Genomic DNA, 19,308 nt, shown 5'->3' on the forward strand with positions numbered 1-19,308 from the left:
CAGGGACAATCCAGGAAGCAAACTGAATAACTGAAGGAATTAATTACACCACTAAGTTAAAAATATGAACTAGGGCTGGAATGTGGCTTAATGGTTTGATTCCTCAGTGTCACATAATTTTTTTTTTTAATGAACTAAGCCAAGTGCTGGTGGCTCACATGTAATCCTAGCTACACAGGAGGCTGAGATCTGAGGATCACGGTCAAAGCCAGCCTGAGCAGGAAAGTCTGTGAGACTCTTATCTCAAATAAACCACCAGAAAACCGGAAGTGGCACTGTGACTCAAGAGGTGGAGCACTAGCCTTGAGCTGAAGAGCTGAGGACAGTGTCCAGGCCCAGAGTTCAAGCCCCACGACCGACAAGAACAACAACAAAGAAATAATGGAAATTAAGAAGTGATAAAGATAAAACATAAAAAAAGCTCTTCAAGTAAGATGACACTAATTCCAATAAAGGAATGAGGTAGATGCATACAGCAGTTGCCTTCTGAATTCAATTCCCTAGCACGCAAAATTATAGGATGCTGACCCAGAGGGTTCAAATCTGGTGATATCTAAGTAGACTCATACTCTCCCATAAGTCACGTTATTTATGAAGAAAAAACAACTATACAACCAGCTCCTCAATCAGAGCTGATCATGAAGACAAATCAACATTTTGTACCTAGCCATATAAGGATATAAAAGATATTACTGGGATTAGGCACCAGCAGTTCAGGCCTATATTCTTACCTACTCAGAAGGTTCAGATCTGAGGATCAAGGTTCAGAGCCAGTGAGGACAGACAAATCTTCAAGACTCTTATCTCCAACTAACCAACAAAAAGCTGGAAGTAGAGGCGTGGCTCAAGTGGTACAGTGCAGCTATGAGAGGAAAAAGGAGAGAGAGAGGGAAAAAAAAGAAAAACCACTTGAAACTTAAAAAATAAATAAATTACCGGGCTGGGAATGTGACTTAGTGGTAGAGTGCTTGCCTAGCATGCATGAAGCCCTGGGTTCGATTCCTCAGTACCACATAAGCAGAAAAAGCTGGAAGTGGTACTGTAGCTCAAGTAGTAGAGCACTAGCCTTGGGCACAGAGAGGCTCAAGGACAAAGCCCAGGCCCTGAGCTCAGGGACCAGAACTAGCAGGAAAAAAAATTTAAGTGGGAAGACAAAGGAATGTGGGATATGAGATACGGCACAACCATCCTCTCTAGACCCCCTGCCAATGCAGGGCTATTTATTGACAGTTGTAAAAACAAAGTCCACAGATGAGCTCTGTGAACTCGAACAAGCTTATATAAACCTTATCCCACACTTACCACACACCCCAGCAACTGTCCATTATGGTGTAGGCTACAGGCACCAAACCCCAAACAACACAACTCAAGTGTCCCTAAACCCTCCAAATTTACGAGGGGAAGTGAGAGAATTTTACAAGCATCTTCTCCAGAAATACTATAAATACAAAATACACCAAAAAAAATGGGGGGGGGTTGTTTACTTGTTTCAAAAGTGACTTGGGTTACAATGGAAGAAAATGTCATACTGGGACCTGAAATTACTACATCCAGCTATGTTTGCCTTAGGTTAAAAATAGGTTCATCTTTCCTTCCCAGGAGCCTTCCCTCCTAGAAGAAAAAGAAAAAAGCCCAGATTAGACCATCACCAAGCTGAGAGACCAGAGAACTAGATAGAGGAAAGACTCATGCAGTGTTTGTCACGATCAGATCCCTTATTACTATTCTCTGTAAGCTTCACAATGATGCCACAGCTGCCTGGTCATTCCAGACTTTTGGCCTAAGAATGAACAAATGGTAGTCATGGTACTCAGTAGACATTATATGGAAAATGAACTAGGCAACTGTGGGCGGGAATGAGAGGAAACTGAGGAAAAGCAAAAGAAGCAGTGACACTGTCCAAAAAGAAACGTACTCATAGCTGGGTGCTGACACTGTCCAAAAAAAAATTTACTCATAGCTGGGTGCTGGTGGCTCATACCTATAATCCTAGCTACTCAGGAAGCTGAGATCTACGGTCATGTTTTAAAGCCAGACTGGGCAAAAAAGTCCATGAGACTTTTATCTCCAATAAACAACTCAGATAAAGATGGAAATGGCATTGTGGCTCAAGTAGTAGAGTGCTGGCCCTGAGCACAAAGATGCTCAGAAACAGCACCCAGGCAAAAGAAAGGGAGGGAGGGAGGGAGGGAGGGAGGGAGGGAGGGAGGAAGGAAGGAAGGAAAACTCATTACAAAACCATAATCTCTCTGTACAATACTTTAAGCATAAAAATTTCAGCTGGGCGCCAGTGGCTCACCCCTGTCATCCTAGCTATTAAGGAGGTGAAGATCTGAGGATCACGGTTCAAAGCCAGCCCAGGCAGGAAAGGCTGTGAGACTCTTATCTCCAATTAACCACTAGAAAATAAGAAGTAGTGCTGTGGCTCACACAGTACAACACTCGCCTTGAGCTGAAGAGCCCAGGGACAGCGCCCAAGCCCAGAGTTCAATCCCCACAACCAACAAAAACAAACAAAAAAGAAAGTAAGGAAGATGGGACACATTGAAAGAACCTGACATAGCAGTTTGCCCTTTTCATACTGCTGTATTAAAGAACACAGTGGGCAGCAGCTATCATAAATTCAAGCTGAGAGTAACAGTATTTAATAGTTAGCCAGCAGGAGGAAATATAGGAGGGTGAGATAGTGAACAATTAATGAATCAGAACATTAGCACTATTTTTTTTTAGTCAAACTTGACTCCCTCGGGGAAAAAAATTCCTATGAAAATTTGTGGGCTAGGGCTGGGAAGGTAGCTCAGTGGTAGTGTGTTTGCCTTGCATGCATGAGGCCCTGGGTTCGATTCCTGAGCACCACATAAGCAGAAAAAGACAGCAGTGGAGCTATGGCTCTAGAGGTAGAGTGCTAGCCTTGAGCTGAAGAGCTGAGGGATAGTGCACAGGCCCAGAGTTCAGGCCCCATCCCCCCCCCAAAAAAAATTGTGGGCTAATTCCAAATAATGAAGTATCTACAGTATTCTTTGTTTTTATTTTTGTAGTCCTGTACAATGCCCTTCAAGACAGTCCTCTAGGCTGGGAAATTGATTCCGAGGTAGAGTGCTTGCCTTGCATGCAGGAGGCCCTGAGTTAGATTCCTCAGCACCACATAAACAGAAAAAGCTGGAAGTGGCGCTGTGGCTCAAGTGGTAGAGTGTTAGCCTTGAGCACAGAAAAGCTCAGGGACAGTGCCCAGGCCCTGAGTTCAAGCCCCAGGACCAGCAAAAAAAAAAAGGACAGTACTCTAAGCCATGGTACCTCCTAGACCAAAACAAATCTAGACTCAAGGCAGCAGGAACACAGATACAGGTACTAAACATGAGCAAAAGAAGATGTCAATTATTTTGGGATTCACAAATCTGTAGAGACGTTGTTCTGGAAAAAAAAAAAAAAAACACTAAATCATGTTCCCAAATTTAAGTTGTTTCCTTATGTCCACCAACTAATCAACAAGATCTGGAAGAAATGCTGGAGCCCAGCTTGTGGAGGGGTTTGTACCCTCCAGGCCCCTGGGGCCCAGGGGGGAAAAACTTTCTGTTCATACACAGTTGTGTGCATAAGCACAGAACAAACACCCACCAGCCCACTTGTACTTCTGAACTCTCTCACTGACCAGCCTAACTTGTGTGCACAAATAATTAACCCGACAGAAACTGGTGCCCACAAGTTTCTGACCTTCTCCACCAAGCACAAAAATACATCAAGCTATACATTGATGATGGATGCAGTTACCAGTAAATTATGTTTCAATGTTTAAAAAATGCAAATAGTGTCAATAAAATCAAAATGCTACTAAGTTACTAGCAATTTGGTAAAACTTCTTCATTTTTGTCAGTGGATTTTCAAAGTCTTATGCAAAAAAGAAAAAAAAAAAACCCACACCTTGGTCCTGGGATAATTTTGTTTAGGGCCTACCAACTACCTACTGGCACCTGAGATAAGGGGAGGGCATTCCTGCGAAGGACCTCTGCTGCTAGCCAATCACAACCATCAGAGCACACCAGAGCAGCCTACTCAGAAATTCTGGTTTAACTCCTGTTTGAACTCCAACAACTAAACCACGGATGTCATTTTGATGCACCAGAGTTCCGAAAATTCAGTGTTCAAAGATATTAATTAGTATAAATCTCTCATACACAATATTCAGCCCTCCCCCCACTGCCCAGCCTGCTGCAGCCAGCCTGACACCCACTCCTACAGTAAGCAGTGCTCAGCAGCCTCTCCAGTCCTTCCTCTGACCCAGCCCACACCTCCCTGACCCTGGAATTCTTTACATTCTCCTCCCCCTAGTATGTAGGGTGCTTGCCTGGCAAAAGCACGGGCCATGTCAAGAATTGAGGGAGGCAGAGAAGAAAATCTAGTCTAATGCCTAGGGTGGTGCTCAAGAGAGCTAGTGCTTCATTAGTATACATAAGACCCTGAATCTGATCCCCCGATATTTCCACTGAAACAAACAAACAAACACTATTCTACTACCTTGCCTAAGCAATCATGGTGAATGTAGAAATCTGAATTTACTTGGGCTTCAGAATTATGTAAGCATAAAATAATTTAAATATATGAAATCACTGCAAAATAAGAAGACCACACACATTCCTCAAGCAATTAAGTCTGAGTGGGGGAGTCCATGTCTACAACCCACAAAGCCTCTCCCTGCCACACAGCCCTGACATGACAGACATGAGCAAACACTCAATTTTGGCTGCTCACTACCTTATAGCTGGGGCAATCTGCTACACAGAAGATGGGGAGGGGGAGAACCTCTAAAATAGCTTTCAAACACAAAAAGGGTTGCAAGATAAAAAAAGACGCAAGTTTGAGACAACCATTTAAAACAGGAGTAATTCTCACTTAATAGATGAGGAAATTTAGGCTTTCACAGTCCCTCCCATGGTGGCAATCCTCACATGATGAGCAATTGAGGAGGAGGATAACTCCACTCCTAATCCTCAAACAACTGGTCCGATGAGATGGAATACTACATGAACTAAGGGAGAAAGAAAGAAAAGAGAGCTGGGAATGTAGCTTAGTGGAAGAGTGCTTGCTTAGCATGCATGAAGCCCTGGATTCCATTCCTCAGTACCATATGCACAGAAAAAGCCAAAAGTGGTGCTGTGGCACATGTGGTAGCCTTCAGCAAAAGAAGCTCATAGACAGCGCCCAGGCCCTGAGTTCAAGCACCAGCTAATAATAATAATAAAGTGAAATAAAATTAGGCCACAGGATCTAGAATTCTCCTCTTCCAATACCTGTCATACTTGTGTTGAGGAGACTGGTTTGACAAGATCTGCTGGGCCAGCCTCTGATCAGGTTCTATAACCTTCTACAGAAGGAGTCCTCTGAGAACCTGCTAAGGGCCTAGAGTAAGGGAGTAAGCACCAAGGGAGAAAACTACTAAACCACCTTTAATCTTGCCAAAGGAACCAAATCTCAGGATGGATCTAGATGACCTCTTCAGAAATACAAAAAAAAAAAAAAATGTGATATACAATCTTCTAAATTTGGGCTGTGCAAAACTCTTCAGAGTCATGTTCTTTAGTAGATAATTGGAACAGAAAGGAATAGAAGGAGAAACTATAGAGAGTTAAAAGATATTCATCAGCCGGATGCCGGTGGCTCTCGCCTGTCATCCTAGCTACTCAGGAGGCTGATATCTGAGGATCACGGTTCAAAGCCAGCCCAGGCAGGAAACTCTGTGAGACTCGTATCTCCAATAAACCGCTTGAAAACCAGAAGTGGTGCTGTGGCTCAAGTGGTAGAGTGCTGGCCTTGAACTGAAGAGCTGAAGGACAGTACCTAGGCCCAGAGTTCAAGCTCCACAACCGACAAAATAAAATAAATAGGGCTGGGAATGTGGCTCATTAGTAGAGTTCATGAAATCCTGGGCTCAATTCTTCAGCAGCAATAAACAGAAAAAGCCAGAAGTGATGCTGTGGCTCAAGTGGTAGAGCACTAGCCTTGAGCAAAAGAAGCACAGTGACAGTGCCCAGTCCCTCAGTTCAAGCTCCAGGACTGGCAATAATAACAACAAAATTAATTTAGCTAAAATTTATAATTTATATACTAGCATGGCTCAAGTGGTAGAGTACCAGCTATAAGCAAAAAAGCCATACCAAGAGTATGAGGCCCAGAGTTTAAGTCTCAGTACAAACATACACAAAATAAGTATTTTTTAATTTAAAAAAAAAAGCTGGGGGACTGGGAAGGTGGCTCAGTGGTAGAGTGCCTGTCTTGCATGCATGAGGCCCTGGGTTCAATTCCTCAGCACCACATAAACAGAAAAAGCTGTGGCTCCAGTGGTAGTAGAGCGCTCGCCTTGAGCTGAAGAGCTGGGGGACAGCGCCCAGGCCCAGAGTTCAGGCTCCAGGACCCACCAAAAAAAAAAAAAAAAAAAGCTGGGCATCAGTGCCTTACGCCTGTAATCCTAGCTACTCAAAAAGTTGAGATGTGAGAATTGGTAGTTCAAAGCCAGCAAAGCAGGAAAATCCTCTTATCTCCAATTAACCAACAAAAAGCCAGAAGTGGAGCTGTGGCTCAAGTGGAGACAGAAGAATAAAAGACATTAGGTTTGTTTGCTTTTTGTTTGTTTTCTTTTCTTTTCTTTCTTTTTTTTTTTTTGTTGTTGTTGGTGGTGGTGGTCCTGGGGCTTGAACTCTGGCCCTGGGCGCTGTCCCTCAGCTCTTCAGCTCAAGGCTAGCACTCTACCACTTGAGCCAAAGCGCCACTTCCGGCTTTTTTTCTTTTTGCTTATGTGGTGCTAAGGAATTGAACCCAGGGCCTCATGCACACAAGGCAAGCGCTCTACCCCTGAGCCACCTTCCCAGCCCCCTCATAACAATTTCTTAATCCATTCCAAAATCTACCCATCTACATTTCAGAAGTTCGAACTCCAGCAGCTATCATGTAATCATGTAAAAGAAAATTCCATCCTTCACCACTTCCTCTGTCCCTCACTCTACAGCTTACTCATCTACCCTTCACACAACCTGATAAAGCACAACAGCTGTACACACATGTGGCCCTTTATGAAGCAAATACTCCTGGGGGGGGGGGGAAACAGCATGTGATGGCCTGTATCTGTCCATAGTGTATCACATACATTCCCCCCCCCCCAGGGATACCCTGGCCTAGAGTCAGGAGCAGAAGTGATTAAAAACACAGCATCAGGAAAAAGGGAATAAAGGCATCAGGAAAAAAAATCATCCAAAACCAATCTGTTTTTCAAAAAGCCCTGGGGATAGGAACGTAGCTCAGTGGTAGAGTATGTGCTTTAGCATGTACAAAGTCCTGGGTTCAATCTCTGCAACAAAATGTAAAATGATTGATAGGAAATGTACTCATTACCTTGCTCATTTAACTGTAACTCCTCTTTACAGTATTTTTACAATAAAAAAACTTATTTAAAAAATGTGAAATATAGCTGAGTACTAGTGGCTCACACCTGTAATCCCAACTACTCAAAAGGATGATCTGGGGACCACAATTCAAAGACAGCCTGGTCAAAAAGTCTGTGATACTCTTATCTCCAATTAAACACCAAAAAGTTCAAAGTGGAGCTGTGGCTCAAGTGGTAGAACAGAAAAAAACTAAGGGACAATACCCAGGCCTTGAGTTCAAGCCCCAGCAGCAGCAAGAAAAAAGAAAGAGGAGGGCTGGGAAGGTGGCTCAGTGGTAGAGCGCTTGCCTTGAGCTGAGGGACAGCGCCCAGGCGCAGAGTTCAAGCCCCACGACAGAAAAAAAAAAAGAAAGAAAGAAAAATGAAAAAAATATATATATATACATACACACAATATATTATATATATACCTATAATATGTACAATACGGACATATAAATTAATACTATATCTAACGATTTTAAAAGGTCTCGTTCCTTACCAAAAAACATCCTCATAATCTAGCATTTTGTATCTTCCAGAAGTTCTAAAGCTAGAAATATGTCGCACAATTAGCAGAGTATATGCATAGCATGTGAAAGGTTTCAAATCCTCAGTACTAAAAGGAAACAAAGCAAGCAAACAAAACAGATAGGGACCACCAATGGCTCACACCTAAAATCCTAGCTATGCAGGAAGCTGATATTGTGGTTCCAAAGCCAGCCTGGACAGGAAAGATGAGTCCCTCAGACTCTTATCTCCAATTAGTCACCCAAAAAAGCCGGAAGTGAAGCTGTGGCTCAAGACTAGCTAGTTTAAGAGCACAAAAGCTCAGAGACAGTTCTAGGACCCGAACAATAACAGCAACAACAAAAGTTCTATCAAGACAGGAGGAGGCTAGGGACGTAACACAGTGATCAAAGGTTTGCCTAACATAGGCAAGGTCCTGGATTTGATCTCCAGTATCACCAAAAAAAAAGGCATAACAAACACAGAGGGCAAACCTAAAGGGAAAATACAAGTACCATCTTCCAGAACCCTGCTAAGCAGCAGAGCAACAAAAGGGAGCAACAGCTCCCTGGGATCCCAGGCCCTCAACACCCAGCAACTTCAGAACCAGCCACAGAGGCGACCGCTGGCTTGACAATGGGCCCCATTCTTCCTAGAAGCCATGGCAGGACGGAAGAGTGGAGGTCAGGACATTCCTCCACCCCCTCACACAGTGGAAAAGGGCACAGGCAGCCTGGGGCACAGGAGTCCTACACAGGAAGAAAGAAATTTCCCTCTCCAGCTGTTAAAATCGGAGAACACCCTCCCTCAAACAGGGTGGTAGAGCACTAGTGACGTACACCTGTAATCCCAACCACTCAGGGAGACTAGGATCCAGATGATTGAGGTTCAAAGCTGGCCCGTGCAGTAAAGTCTTCAACACTCATCTCCAATTAACCAACAGACAAGGAGGTTCAGCTCAAGTGGTAGAGCGCCAGCTGTGAGCGAGAAAGCGGAATGAGATCACAGACACATACGCTTGCACACACGCATGCACACTACACACAACACACACATACACACAGAGGGTCGCCGGAGGGGTTATGTAATCATCAGGTAGAAAATATGGCCCCTAGAGGGTCTGGTTAGTAATACACACTAGAAGGGGGGAAGAGCTTAGGGTTTTGAGGAGACAAGGGACCCCACAGGCCACATCAGTTCTAGATTAACAATGGGAATAGAAAAAAAAAAATCAACTCGTGTGTGTTACTAGGGCCTCATGCCTGCCAGGCAGGAGTTCTGCCACTTGCATCATACCTCTAGCCTTAGCCAAAGATTTTTTTCCTGCATTAAGGTATAGACTCCCTTTCTAAACTACTTTTGGCCAGTACTGGGGCTTGAACTCAGGCCCTCACATTCACAATTGGCTTTTTGGCTTGTGACTGGTGCTTTACCGATACCACCCGAGCCATGCTTCCACTTGCAGCATTAGTTCCATTGGGGGCCTGGGAGTGGGTGAACGCCTGGTATCCTAGCTAGTAAACAGGTTCCAGCAAGAGACTCAGCTTGCTTGGGATACAGAGCAAACGGAAGCTAACCTGGACAATTTAGCTAGGCGCTAACTCAAAATAAATACAACGTGAGCCACAGCACCACTTCTGGTTTCCTATGGCTAACTGAAGATAAAAGAGTCTCATGGACTTTCCTGCCCAGGCTGGCTTTGAACCACAATCCTCAGATCTCAGCCTCCTGAGTAGCTACGATCACAGGTGTGTGGAAGTAAGGAAGTGGCTCTGTGGCTCAAAGCGGTAGGGCGACAGCCTTGAGCAAAAGAACTCAGGTACTGAGTTCAGGTGCTGAACCAGGCCCTGAGTTCAAACCTATGACTGACTGACAATGAGGCAGCGACACGACGACGAGAAGAGGAGGAGAAAAAGAAGAGGAAGAGGAGAAATAGGAGAAGGAGGAGGAAGAGGAGGAGGAGGAGAAAGGTGAAAAGGAGGGGTGAGGAGGGAGGAGGAAAAAGAACCAGAAGCAGCAGCAGCAGCAGCAGCCCGGCATCGGCAGCTCCTGCTTGTAATCGGGAGCTAGGATCTGAGGATGGTGGTTCGAAGCAAGCCTGGACAGAAAAAGTCCAAGTGACTCTTACTGCTAATTAACTACCAAAAAGCCAGAAGTGGAGCAGTGACTCAAAGTGGTAAGCGCTAGCCCTGAGCCCAAAAGTTCAGGGACAGAGCCAAGGCCAGGACCAGCACACACAAAAGAAAGAAAAAAGACAAGCACCGGTGGCTCACGCCTGTAATCCTAGCTACTCAGGAGACTGAGATGTGAGGATAGTGGTTCTAAGCCAGCCCAGGCAGCAAAGTACATGAGACTCTTATCTTCAATGAACCATCAGAAAACTGGAAGTAGTGCTATGGTTCAAAGCAGTAGAGTTCTAGCCTTAAGCAAAAGAATTCAGGACAGCAACCAGTTCAAGCCCCATCACCAACCAGAAAAAAAAAAACAAAAACCCACAGGTATTATGACTATCAAGGAAGAACTGATTGATTTCCACCACAAAGAACCTTAGAAATGTTAACCAAGGGCTGGGAAGTTGGCTCAGTGGTAGAGGGCTTGCCTTGCATGCCTGAGGCCCTGGGTTCAATTCCTCAGCACCACAGAAGCAAAAAGAAAAATGCCAGAAGTGGCGCTGTGGCTCAAGTAGTAGAGTGCTAGCCTTGAGCTGAAGAGCTGAGGGACAGCGCTCAGGCCCAGAGTTCAGGCCCCACGACTGGACCCAAAAAAAAAAAAAAAAAAGAAATGTTAACCAATGAACTACTACAGTGCCTGAGAAGATATTCCCAGCACAATGAAGAAATAACCAGACTACTTACAAAATAAAAAGAAGAGGGGCTGGGAAGGTGGCTCAGTGGTAGAGTGCTTGCCTTGCATGCATGAGGCCCTGAGTTCGATTCCTCAGCACCACATAAGCAAAAAGAAAAAAGCCGGAAGGGGCGCTGTGGCTCAAGTGGTACAGTGCTAGCCTTGAGCTGAAGAGCTGAGGGACAGCGCCCAGGCCCAGAATTCAGGCCCCATGACCGGACCCAAAAAAAAAACAAAAAAAAGAAGAAAATCTTCAAATTCCATTATTTCATACACAAATATTCATATACATGTGTATGTGTGCATACATACATATTTCTATATATGCTTGTGTGGGTATACACACATCAGTAGAAAGAATTCTATAAAACCAGGCACCAATGGCTCATGCCTGTAATCCTGGCTACTTAGGAGGCTGAGATCTGAGGATTGCGGTTCAAAGCCAGCCCAGGCAGGAAAGTCCATGAGACTCATCTCCAATAAACCACTAGAAAATCAGAAGTAGGGCTGTGGCTCAAGCGGTAGAGCACTTGCCTTGTGCTGAAGAGCGCAGGGACAGCACCCAAGCCTAGAGTTCAAGCCCCATGACTGACAAAAAAGAAAAAGAAAAAAATACGTTACATAAATATGTATTATATATAAAATATAAACATATGTGCATGCTGGGGGTGTAGCTCAGTGGTAGAGTGCCTACAGCATATGTGAAGCTGTGGATTCAGTCTTCAGCACTACAAAAAAAAAAAAAAACAATATTTATACCTATATAAAAATACAGAGGGAAGAGTTGGGCTGGGAGGGAAGTGGAAGAATAATAAAAGGGGTAACAGTGATTAAGATGTAATATACTTATAAGCTGATTTAGTGAATGGTAACCCCGTTTGTACAACTAAAGATAATAAAAATATACATATATAAATTATATGATATAAAATATAAATGATAAACCAGGCACCAGTAGCACACGCCTGTAATCCTAGCTACTCAGGAGCCTGAGATCTGAGGATCGTAGTTCAAAGCCAGACTGGGCAGAAAAATCCGTGAGAATCTTATCTCCAATTAACCACCAGAAAACTGGAAGTGGAGCTGTGGCTCAAGTGGTATAGCGCTCATCTTGAGCTAAAGAGCTCAAACAGCGTCCAGCCCAGAGATCAAGCCCCACAACCTACAAAAAAAATATAGATATAATGTAAATATATAAATAATAAAAAGAAAAAATATATAAATTAAGTCAATATAATGCTAGAATTGCATTCAAATTTCCTTCACTTCAAGACAGACACAGAATGATTTTATCAGTTCTCAGTTTATGATCCTGTGGTATAATATCCCATCCATCTGTCCACCTGGACCATAGTAAAGACAAAAAAACTGCTTAGCTATCACCCCAAAGAAAAAATAGAAAACCCTATTAAGACTAAATTAAGCCCTCTGGCTAGTGTAATTTTGTAAACTACTCTAAATCCCTATTTATAGAAGTTGATATCTATCTCAGCAGTCTATTACTGACTAATGATCAGAGTGAAGAGACACAGTTAAGAGGCAAAGGAAATTATGGGACTCTGAAGAAGACTACTTTAATGCCTAAATGCATATCTATGCTAAAGACCTACTATGAAGTGACCAGACTAACCATCACCTCAGACTTGCAATGTCAACAGGAAAAAGCAGATAAGGGCTTATAAAGCAAACAAAAACAAAAAAAAACACTAGCAAAAGCACAGAAATGCACTCTAAATGGAAGGAGAAAATTTTCTCCAGAAAAGAAGGGAGAAACCCCTTAACACATAAAACACACCAAATAACACACTATCTGAGTAAAATCATACTCTGATTTCTCTATTTGGGTTTCCTTAGATGTCCATACCCAGTGTTTTTATTTTTCATACTCTGAAAGTCTAGGCCCCAAGTAGTCACTCTTTGGAACTGCTATAAAAGGAAAATTGGATGTTGAATCAAATTCCTCATCAGTGACTTCCTATCTGAGATTGGAAAAATGACACAAGGTCTCAATCTTATTTTTTATTTTATATATACTTTTTTTTTCAATCGTGGGGCCTGAACTCTGGGCCTGGGCGCTGTCCCCCAGCTCTTCAGCTCAAGGCTAGCGCTCTATTACTTAAGCCACAGCACCACTTCCAGTTTTTTCTGTTTATGTGGTACCCAGGAATCAAACTGAGGGCATCATGTATGCAAGGTAAGCACTCTACCACAGAACCACATTCTGAGCCCATATTTTAATCTTTAAGACAGGGTTTCTTTATATATAGAGTGAGGCTGGGCTTAAACTCAGCTTCTCCAATGTTGCAATTACAGGTGTGTACTACCACTCCTACCTGAGGCCCTTTTTTTTTTTTTTTCTTTTTTTGCTATTCCCGGGGCTTGAACTAAGGGCCTAGTCACTGTCCCTGAGCTTCTTTGGCTCAAGGCTAACACTCTACCACCTGAGCCACAGCTCCACTTCCAGCTTTTTTTTATGTGGTGCTGAGGAATCGAACCCAGGGCCTCGAGCATGCAAGGCAAGTGCTCTACCACTGAGCCACCTTCTCAGTCCTTGCCCATTCCTTTATGAATCAATTACCACCCCTTGTTCTACTAGGCTGAGTACTGTGTACACCTATAATCCTAGCTATTCAGAAAGCTGAGATGTGTTTGGGAGCCAGCCTGAATTTGGACACTCCAAATAATCAACAAAAAGCTGGAAATGGAGGTATGTATAGCTCAAGTGGTAGCACACCAGCCATTATCAAAAAGCTGGGCAGGAAAAAAAAAAAAAAAGACTAAGGCCTTATGGGGGGGGAGGGTGAACCTGAGCGAAGCTTTAAGCAACAGAACTCAGGGACAATGCCCAGGTCCTGATTTCAAGCCACAAATTAGCTTGGCACTGGTGGTTCACATGTGTAATCCTAGCAACTCAGGAGGCTGAAATCTGAGGATTGCAGTTTAAAGCCAGCCTAGCAGGAAAGTCTGTGAGATGCCTATCTCCAAATAACCACCAGAAAACCAGAAGTGGCACAGTGGCTCAAAGTGGTAAAGCAAAAGAGGGGGTAGGGGTAGGAATGTGGTTTAGTGGTAGAGTGCTTGCCTCACATGCATGAAGCCTTGGGTTCGATTCATCAGTACCACATATGGAGAAAAAGCCAAATGTGGAGCCATGGCTCAAGTGGTAGAGCGCTAGACTTGAGCAAAAGAAGCTCAGGGACAGTGCCCATGCCCTGAGTTCAAGCCCCAGGACTGGAAAAAATAAAATAAAATAAAGCATATTTTTTTTAAAAGCAAAAAGCCATACTTTGAGGTATAGTTTAAAAGGCACAGAGCACCAGCAGTGAGCAGAAAAAGCCAAGTAAGACCATAAGGCCCCTAATTCAAGCATCAATATAGGCAAAAAAAAAAAAAAAACAGGAAGATGGGCAAGGTAACAGAGCAGATAGACCAGCATGAGTTACATATAGAGTTCCATATCAGTGTGGGTTACACAGCAAGTCTGAAAAAAAAAAAGAAAGAAAAAGAAAAAAAGCTAGGTACTAGTGGCTCATACCTATAATCCTAGCTATTCAGGAGGCTGAGATCTGAGGATCGAGGTTCAAAGTCAGCCCGGGCAGGAAAGTATGTAAGACTTTTTTTTTTTTTTTGTCAACCATTGGGCTTGAACTCTGGGCCTGGGCACTGTCCCTTGAACTCTGGGCCTGGGCGCTGTCCCTCAGCTCTTCAGCTCAAGGCACCACAGCACCACTTCCAGTTTTCTGGTGGTCTAATGGAGATTAGAGTTTCTTGGCCTATCCTGCCTGGACTGGCTTTGAACCAGTATCCTCAGATCTCAGCCTCCTGAGTAGCCAGGATGACAGGTGTGAGTCACTGGTGCCCAGCTATGAGTCTCTTATCTCCAATTAACCACCAGAAAACCAGAAATGATGCCATGGCTCAAAGTGGTAGAGCACTAACCTTGAACTGAAGCGCTTATAGACAGAGCCCAGGACCAAATAAGTAGGTAGGTAGATAGATAGATAGATAGATAGGGCTATAAGGTTGGGGATTCAGTTTAGCCAGTGGAATGATTGCCTAACATTCTTGAGGCCCAGAGTTCAATCACCAACACATGGGGAGAAGGAACACATTCCCTCTTCTTTTCTGCCAGTTAGAAAAACTCAAGCCTTTCTCTCCTTGCATCCCAGGGACCCCCTTTTTATTCCATGTCTCTCAAGTTCTCACGAGCATCTGGTTTATTCCATCTCTCATCCTCTTCATATAGCCTCCTGCCCCTTCCACCCAACAGTAGGTTCAGCCCTAACTTCTACGAAACTTACTTGCCTTGGACCTTTTTTCTCTCCATTTTAGTGCTGACCACTGACCTTGTTCAGGTTTACTGTCTCCTCACTGAACCACAGCAAAGACCAATTAGCCTCTAATCTAGTTCAGTCTTCCTTCCCACTCACATTAGAGACTCAGTTCTTTTTCTTTTTTTCGTTGCGTGTACGTATGCTAGTACTGGGACAAAAAAAAAAGCAAGTGTGCGGCCCTGGGTTCAAGCCTCAGTTCCAGCACACATACATACACACAAAAAAATCTGGGAGTGGCAGCATGGTTCAAGTGATGAGCAGTAGGCCCTGAAATAAAACCCCAAGACTGGGCGGGGAAGGTGGCTCAGTGGTAAAGCACTTGCCTTGCATGCATGAGGCCCTGGGTTCGATTCCTCAGCACCACATAAGCAAAAAAGAAAAAAGCCAGAAGTGGCGCTGTGGCTCAAGTGGTAGAGCGCTAGCCTTGAGCTGAAGAGCTGAGGGACAGCGCCCAGGCCCAGAGTTCAGGCCCCATGACTTGACCCAAAAAAAAAAACAAAAAACCAAGACCGGGGGATGGGAGACAGCTAAAAAACAAAACAAACAACAACAAAAGAAAAACACTGACTCTGCCACATAAACCTGGGCAGTTTCCTCGGCCAGTATAAAGGTTTATCATAAACATCAGAACGGTTACACATAGGAAGGAAGGCCTTCAACTGTCAAAGACCTAGGGAGCAGGAAAACCTGTAACTATTGGGAAGTAAAAAATAGAAACCAGGCACAGATAGTTCATGCCTGTAATCCTAGCTACTCAGGAGGCTGAGATCCAGAAGATCAGGGTTCAAAGCCAGCCTGGGGAAGCAAAGTCCTTGACAGTCCAAACTGACCAGCAGAAATCAGGGCTGAAGGCATAGCTGAAGCAGTAGAGTACCAGTTGAGTATGCCAACCAAGTACAAGGTTAAGATATCTTCTAAACCAAGAGGAAATAAAATATACTAGGTTCAAGTAGGATATAAAAGTTGAACATTGGTGGCTCATGCCTGGCATCTGAGGATCACAGTTTTGAGGCCTGGGCAGGAGAGTCTGTGGTACTCTTTTTTTGTCGGTCGTGGGACTTGAACTCTGGGCTTGGGCACTGTCCTTGCACTCTTCAACTCAAGGCGAGCGCTGTACCACGTGAGCCACAGTTCCACTTCTGGTTTTCTAGTAGTTTATTGGAGATAAGATGTCTCACGGACTCTCCTGCCTGAGCTGGCCTTGAACTATGATACTCAGATCTCAGCCTCCTGAGTAGCTAGGATTACAGGTGTGAGCCACCAGTGCCCAGCTCTGTAGTACTCTTATCCCAAATCAACCACCAAAAATCCAGAAGTGGGGCTGTGGCTCAAGTGATAATAGTGCCAGTGTTAAGCAAAAAACACCAAGGCCCTAAGTTCAAGCCCCATACCAACACACATACACACAAAAGGAGGAGGTTAAGCTTTGATTTATTTGAGACAGATTCTTACTTTGTGGCTCAAGCTGATCTAGAACTCCTGATTCTTTCGCCACAGCCTCTGAAGTACTGAGATTACAGGCATGAGGCTACCCCACATGCCTCATGAGGCTAGGAGGTAAGTTGTTTAACAAATGCCAAAGGCTTTACTTTTGTAAGCATCAACTCTAGTCAAGTAGCTCCCAAATTCCCTCCAAACCCACCTTCCTCAATGCTCAACATACACCAGCATATCTGTGGGTCACAATATCCAGCAATTCAAAGAGATAATTTGGGGTTTTATATTTTGGCAGTAGAAATCAAATCCAGAACCGGACACTACTCAAGAGGCTGAAATCTGAGGATCGTGGTGAGTCAAAGTCAGCCTGGGCAGGAAAGTCTGTGAGACTTTTATCTCCAATTAACCAGTTAAAATCCAGAACTGGAACTGGAGCTGTGACTCAAGTGGTAGAGCACTAGCTTTGAGCAAAAAACTCAGGGACGGTGCCCAGGCCTTGAATTCAAGCCCCAGAATTGGCAGCAAAAAAAAAAAAAAGCTCTATCACAGAAATGTATAACCCAAGACATGGTTCAAATCCTTGGTCATGAGCTTAAGGCTTCTCACCCACACATTCCTGAACTCCCTCCCCCATCAAGGCTTAACATTCCCTTAGCAATACCTTGTCAGTCTTCCTTCTCAAAAGACTCCTCCTTCCTCCTCATCTCTCAGATGGCTGACTTTATTACCAGAGGTCCTGACCCCATTCCTCCCCCTGTTACTCTCTAGCCGTGGACAGTATCCTTCTAAACACAGGTCTGGGATATGCCACTGGCTGATTAAAAAGCATTCCCATGTTCCATTACCTTGACTTAGTTGGAACTCCTTAATATAAGGAAGGCGTAGATCTCTCACCTGTCAAGTTGGAAGACTCCCAGGCACTATTTTAGACACTAATGTACATATAGTTCCCTGTATCCAAGTCTCGATGTCCCCCAGATAATTCCTGTAGGCCCTGAAGGCCACAGTTCAGGAATTCCCTCTCCCAGGCTATGAGGTAAGCACATTTTTGTGAGCAGCAGCTATTAATCACGTGTTCTCGGATTCCCACTGTCCCCCAAAATGAGTTCCTTCAAGGCAAAGCCAGATCCTTTTATGTGAGTCCGTAGGATCTACCACAGAATTTGGCAAGTAATAAAGCCAAATACTTGCCAAATGAATATATTTTGCCAAATCAGTTTTTTAGAACAGTGAGGATGTGTCTTCTGCCTCTTTCAGGAGAGGTACATTATCAACACATGCTTTCATGGCTCAACCAGGTGTTTGTCTGCATAGCAATCCTCATTCCTACCTTTACACAATTACCCACAGGCCTTGAACTGTCTCAAGCTACCCTAACTCTCCACTGAATTCTTGAGTTCTGATTTCTCCAAGAAATAGCTCCTGAGCTTCCTTTCGGCATGCAAGCCATGAGTTCTTCTCCCTTGGCTGAATTCAGGACAAAAAAGTTCAGTTCTCCATCTATTCGCACTATAGGATTATATGCCTTTAAATGTGTTATGGAACAATTCTTTTTTAGAACAACACTCCAGAATATGGTGTCTCTCTGCAAACACTTAGCATAGCACAACTGGTAAAATTACAACACCCCGTCTTTACACCAGACTTCCCAAAACACCTGGAAACACATCCAACTCTTTATCCGGTCTTAGGGTCTGATAAACAGCACCCTCACCTACAGGAATCTGGCTCCCATGCCAAGGAACGACTTCAACTGGCTTATTTAGGGAAACAGCAGGCGGGACTCTTAAGTTAGAACTATGCTTAAGGCTATAAAGGTTCTGTCCCAGACCAGTCACCATTTCATCACCGCCATTAAAATGAACCCTGAATAATTTCAATCTACACAGGCTAAGAGCGTCTCGGGGTTTAAAAGGGGCATTGGAAATTGCCAGTCGGAAGTTAACTTGAAATGTATGGCCAAAAAAAAAAAAGAAAAAGACTTGAGGGGCCTCTGGAGATATATATACTCTGGAGTGAAACCGGCCTTCCAAATACAAAGTTAAAAAAAAAAAAGCGGGGGGGAGAAGTAAGCTTCCTAAGCAGCCCAACTGGGCAGGGGGTACCCCAACCCCAAGATTCTTAGCAGATCGGACCCACAGGCGCGGGGGGAACACCCTTCCCACTAGGGCTCCAGGCCCCATAGGTTGCGATATTGGGCCACGACCCCCCCACACACACACACCACACACACACACACACACACACCCCAATGGAGACCCGGTGGCGGCCCACAAGGCCGCACACGCCCACGGCGGACGTGCAGGCCCCGCGATCCCGGGGTGGGGGGAGCGCTGGGCCCCCCCCCCCAGGGGTTAAGGCCTGGCCCAGCCTCAGCTGCCTGCACGAAGCCCCGGGGCCTCGCATCGGAAAACGCTTCGAGAGCCTTCGCCCAGAGGGGACTGGAGAGCAAGAGGGGCGGCTCCACCCGGGCGGTACCGCCTCCTCACCGACAAGGACGTCCGTGGTCGTGTCCCCGCCCCGGGGTGGAGGGGAGGGGTCCCCCCGAAAGCGAGCAGCAGCAGCAGGTGTTCCGCGGAAGGCTCGGCCCAGCGGCAGCAGGAATGGGGGGGCCCCAGCAGTCAGACACGGCGAAGGGGGGGGGGGCGGCGCACTCACCGAGCGCCTTTCCTCAGGCGGGCAGGCCGCGGCAGGTGTTCGCTCCTCCCGGGCCCCTCAGGACGCAGCCCGTCGCCGCTCCCCCGGGACTCGGCGCGAAGCTGCTGCCCGGCT

General features: G+C 45.0%; 1 protein-coding gene across 1 annotated transcript in view; it reads right to left on the minus strand.

Annotated features, from left to right (window-relative positions):
* Dag1 (dystroglycan 1 (dystrophin-associated glycoprotein 1)) overlaps positions 1-19,302 on the minus strand; it is a 44,812-nt gene extending 25,510 nt beyond the window's left edge. The window contains exon 1 of the mRNA XM_013028193.1: positions 19,195-19,302. The gene's annotated coding sequence lies outside the window, so the exon portion shown is untranslated. The remainder of the gene's footprint in view (positions 1-19,194) is intronic.
* Positions 19,303-19,308: the final 6 nt, after the last annotated feature.

Source organism: Dipodomys ordii, unplaced genomic scaffold (genome assembly GCF_000151885.1).
Source record: "Dipodomys ordii isolate 6190 unplaced genomic scaffold, Dord_2.0 Scaffold107, whole genome shotgun sequence".
Lineage (NCBI taxonomy): Eukaryota > Metazoa > Chordata > Mammalia > Rodentia > Heteromyidae > Dipodomys > Dipodomys ordii.